Raw genomic sequence first — 5,846 nt, 5'->3', positions numbered from 1 at the left:
AAGTTTCACCCTCTTTCCCCCCTTCCCAGTTCCCCCTCACACAAGCACAATAAAAGAACCTCACGGTTCTTACACTGTCACTCAGCCCTCCCCTGCCCCGTTTTACTGTTCATTGTATGTTTCACAGTGTTTTGACAGAACTTACACTGACCTGATGCGCTGCCTTGTAATGGAATGTTTTTCTTCTGCAGATACATGGACTGCTGGAGCAGGTGTACTTATGTTCTGTGAACATGTTATTCTGCCTGGCATCCAGGCCTGTAAATGTTTGTAAATAATTTATGCCCTGCTCTATAGCAATTCTGTACATAATGTAATGCATGCAAGGGGAACCTTCTTTAATGGGGGGGATTCCTTTGTTTTGGCTGTATATTATGTGTATTTTGCTTTTATTCAATAAAACTAAATATAAATATGACAACTGCCGACAACTTTTCCACGAAGATTGCAATTGTGCCCTGTTTTTCCTTACAACTCTTTACATTTAGACAGGAGAGCTTAGACTCCAGACCAGTGGAAAGGTAGACTGAAGGGGGAAAAAAACTGAATTCCTTGACCCCTTTGCAACATGTGCTGGAGATTAACTATGTATGTAATAACTGACATTACATGTATATCAGTCACTGCCAGTGTGGTGAGGTTTCGCCAGGAATTGGGGTCAGTAGGTCTGACAGTCCCCTTTTTACACTGCTTTCAGCATCTGTGGACTCCTTGGGTACCTGCAAGCTGCTTGGATAATGACCCACTAATTGGCAGCTACTTCATAGTAGATATAGTGCTATAGGCTATGTTCTGCTATATACTATATACTTGCAGTGTGAGAATAGTCATGTTGGTGTGAGTCTGTATCAAAAGATTGCATTTGCCTCTCACTGCAGTCCTGTGCAAGTACAAAGTTTTTAATAATATATATATGGTCTGGCAATTTGCACTACTCAACTTGGTCCCAATGTCACATAAAGCTGGGTATTATCAGCATATCAGTGAAATTTTACCCAATGTTAGAAGATGTTAATACCAAGTGGCAGCATATATGATGAGAGGAGAGCCTAAAACTGAACCCTGTTGGACTTAATATTTCACCATAATTAGATAGTCATGAGAATGCATTCACCAAATACATTAACATTCTGCTGAGCACGACTCAAATTTATTTGTATACCTTTAAATATCAGGTATCTCTTCAATACTTCTGTTGTTTCTTTTTTAGTTCATTGTTTATCAGTCCATAATTTATTTCATGCAAGAACAGTATACTTTACAGTATATTTCTCATTTTCATTTCACAGGACTTCAAGAAAATAAAAGTTCTTCTGTGAACTTCAACTTTGATTTTAGCATATTGTCCTCCAGCCATGAGTCAGATAATGCATTAAAGGGATACAAAGGAAACAAATCCCATTTCCTCAGGTGCTGGCAACAAAGCAGGGCATCAAAGAACTGGAAATACACATACTTTTTCTGCCCCAAACCAAGTTTTTCTGGTGGATCTCTTGTTTTCATGTTGAATTTTGAATGTACACACCGATCTCTTTGCTGACTGTAATTATCTGCTTTAGTTTTTGATGGAAGTGGACTGTGCTCTTATTTCAGCCTATATAAAAAAAAGGTACACAGACACAAAAATGAGCCACAGTTAATCTTTTTTGACCACAAAGATGAGGCAAAAGATTATGTGGAAAACACCATGGGATTTAGGTGTATACTAAATCAATTTATTTTTCTAATAAAACATTTATTTTTCCACACATATATTTAAGGGATGATTACATGCTTTTTAAAATAATGTTTAATAGTGTAACATATATTTGTACAATGTACAAAATGTGTAGAAACATGTGTTTTGAGTGTTGTTTTGATCTAAACCATACTAAACTAAGTTTTGGTGTAAATGCTGGAAAAAATATCAGATTTATTGACCTTAATGTCAAGGATGAAAATAGTTTTTGATTAAACTTGCAGTATCATCCAGTAACACCCCCAGCATGGTGTGCAACTAATAAATAGTCCAATAAACACCAGCCAAGATCCAAATTAAAATTGCAGTATGTATGGAAGCCAGCATGGACTATGCAAATGAGTGCATTCTTTTTGATAAGATGGTATTATTATTATCATTATTATTATTATTTGTAGTAGTAATAGTATATTAAGAGAAGTACATGCACAGGTGCCAGAATCATGCTCTTATTCAAGTTAAGTTTCAAGCAAGCTGTTTTGTTTCACAAAAAAGTACTTTGTATACATGTCCTGTATACATGTCCTTACTCCCTATCCTGAAATGCTGCAATATAGATATCCCTTCAAACATCACGCAAGGCCATAATTTCAGTGCAAGGAAAAAATCTTTTTCAGTCCACACTCCAGTCCTGTCAAACAAAAGATTCAATCAGTCTCACTTGATTGGAATTTGAAATAACTGCTGATAAATATGTGTTGTTTCAATAGTTTATTTCTGTGATTATTCTTCCCCATACAAATCTTTTTTGATGAGCTTCACTGCCGTGCACATAAGCAGCCGTGTTGGTTCATTGCAGCTGAAATCCTCAATAACAATCATTCCTTTCTGTTTAACCTCTCCGGTAGCCTTGCTCCTTAATTGCATGTGTGTTCACTGCCAGATCCCCCTCCAGGGACTTTCTCCATTGAAGTAAAAGTACACATTGTTCACGGTCGTGCATGCATGGAGGAGAGAGCAAGACATCCCATGTCACGAATTCACCCGAATTTTCTTTTTTTTTATATCTCATGTAGTTTGACTTCATGGTTAATGAATTTTATTGCGAAGGTTTCTAAACATGCTCTCTGCTCTCCTGGTCTTTGAGAGTAATCCAAAAGTGCAGGTGTCACGCGTTGTTTCATAAAAAATGTTCCCTGTGTGAGGTGAACGTTATGTGAAGATGACCGGACGATCAAAGACAGTGATATTTTCGAATCATTATGCCAAGAATATATATTATTAACCTAACGTTGGTTGTCACTTCAGCAAATTGCAGGACAATTAAATGCAGTCAACCTTGACAAGTGTTCCTCAAACTTTTCATGCCCTCAGGAAATTAATGAACTGACAATTTCCCATCACTCTTTTCTGCTTTAAATTGAATTGCAGTTCATTTCCTTAATTGAATGAACTGAAATGGAATTGACCCCAACTTGGGTTGTGATTTGTAAATATTATTCGGTTGCTGTTCAGGGATCGTCGTGAAATTTTACCTTTTGGATTAATGAATAATGTATTGTCTATTTTATAGTATAGTAATAATAATAATAATACTTCTGATACTAATAATACTTTGCTCAGAGTGAAAGCACCTCTAAACACACTTTTGCTTCGGTCTCTGTCCGCCAGCTGTCCTGTTGTGTTATGTGTTGCTACTATGGTTACGGCAGCTGTAAGGCTCTCAGGATTTTACCAGGAGTTTGCTAGTACACCATACAAGTCTGCCCGTTCCTTTGAAGGTGCTGCAGAGGGTTATCTTCTTGCTGCCCATGAGACACACGTGATGTCTTGCGAGGAAAGGAGCTGGGGCTGTAGCTTGATTCGGCTTCTGAGGCAATCTGAGTGTGAGTGACAGTGGTCTGAGTACACTTTCCACTTGTGGCTGGTCCACTCCCTGCTGGTCCATTGCTGCACAGGGGCCTCCTTTGATGTTTTTTTTTTTAATATCTAAGTGGTCTGATTCTTTGGCATGTTCTGACAGTAAAACTGTAAAATCTGTGTCAAATGCAGGCTTACCGGGAGCTCAAACAAATTTTTAACGTTTATGCTCCTGTTGACTTTTGTTCCATAGCTTCAAGGTGAGTGTTGCCCTTCTCTACAAATATTGATTCTTCTGGTAGTTTTGTTGTGGCTGTTACTTTTGGTTTTGATGAATGATCTTCCCATTTTCTCTATCTGAATTCATGCTCTATGATATGAGATGGGAAACCAGAATAGGAACGGAAGAGCCATGAAATCCCTTTCATTATTTTCAATTTTCCACTTTATTGTTTCTTGATTTCCATTTTCTTGGTTTCAAAATATGATTTTAATTATTGGAAAATTAATAATCATTTTTTCAATAATGATATTCATATTTTTGGTAAATAGTATAAAGAACACAGCATTTGCACTTTGACATTTTATTAAAGAAATTGAGCAAAAAATTAGCAAATAATGACTCATATTGACAACAGAATAAAAATTTGACTAAAATTATTTGATATTGTTCTGTATTGTAATGCACAGTATGTTTATTCCTGCAATCATAAATGCATGTAGGTATATTGTGTGTATGTATGTATGTATGTATGTATGTATGAATGATGCATTTTCAAACATTTCTATGCAACTGCAGAACAGGAAACCCATCAAGTCATATCATTCTTTGGGATACTCATCTGCCATGAACTTTGCTGAGACGGCCATATTTCTGGTCATATTTCTTTCCTGCTTCCTTTGTAGCTTCTTTTAGACATTATTGAAGTTACTAGCGAGATTACTACATACATACTTGTTGTGCTCATCACCTTAACTTCTCTGCATCATTTATATTATGGCATTTATTCTCGCCTTTTTCACAGAACTTTTTTGTGCTTGCCACTGATGTAGTAGGCTAATTCCACTGTAATAACCTCTGAACCTGGACAGAAGGAGAGGACAAGGCGAATGCAGTCCTCTGATGCACGTGCAAACCAGTGTGGCAATTTTCCGCATTACAAGTGCCACAATGCACTGGGAGGCAGGTGCTGAGCTGAAGATAGATACATCCTCCTGATGTTTGTCTGAGTAACTCACTGGCACTAAAACAAGTGGGGCCTCTGGCCGACCTGTTAGTCCATCCTTATTGGAAGGAAACCAATTTGTCCTACCATTTTGGGTTCCCAGTCACTGTTGGCAGATGACACAGCTGTAAAAAAGTATCTTCACTGTCTGAGGTATATGGCAGCTCTTGAAAGTGCATTGCTGTAACTTTTTCTGCAGTGTTTTGTTGTTGAGAAAAGTTGCATGCCGTTTTCGTTCATCTATTAATGATGAATGTTCCTGCATTTCTGCCATTTCTGGTTTGATCATATGGAAAACAAACAAAAAACCCATGATAATGTCACAAAATGAAACATGGCAAGTTCGAAGCCTTCTAGTTGTCCGTAAACATTCTGACAACATTGCTCATTTTTTAGCAGGGACCCCCTTTAAAGCTGTAGAATCTCTGGCCCTCATGCCTGTCTTTCATTAGGCAATAAAGTCACTATAGGACGTGACAACAGGTGAAATAAATCGATTTAACTCTTTGGAATGAAGAGGCTTAAAAGCCAGATTGCTTTGAAGAGAGTAGGTCTCATCGGTGGCGAACAGAGAGGCTGGTGAATGTAAATGCGCTAATCCGCCTGCTTCTGGCCTCTGTCCTACAGCAGGTGAATGGGGGCGGGGTTCCGCAGATCCTCATTGGGTATGCACCACCTCTGCTGTTGCCTAATTCGTCAGGCCACACCACGAGCCGAACACAGTCCACAACAGACCGGCTGACATTTCAGCCTCTGATTTTTTTTTTCCTTTTTCGTTCTCACTGTATGATGTAAGAGTTGGTGGTGTGCACTGATCAGGCAGGCACATGTGCTTTTAGTGTGGCAGCACAAACACACATCTGGTGGCTTTTGTGGGGTCTTTGGCTCATACATCTCAGTTTATTTTTGAGGCACGGAGTTCAGAACTATTTATGACTAAGCTGTGGTCAGGAACGCATCACGTCATCCCATAAGTGCAGAGCTCCCTCAGCAACACTACCTTGAAATGGATGTTTAGTCGTGTTCATTTGGCTGTTCTGCAAGAAATGTATTTTCAGTCTGTTGGTCGAATTTCTTCGAAA

The sequence above is a fragment of the Megalops cyprinoides genome, chromosome 20 (assembly GCF_013368585.1).
Source record: "Megalops cyprinoides isolate fMegCyp1 chromosome 20, fMegCyp1.pri, whole genome shotgun sequence".
Taxonomy (NCBI): Eukaryota; Metazoa; Chordata; class Actinopteri; order Elopiformes; family Megalopidae; genus Megalops; species Megalops cyprinoides.
The sequence above is the reverse complement of the archived record's forward strand: the minus strand, read 5'-3'. Positions refer to the sequence as shown.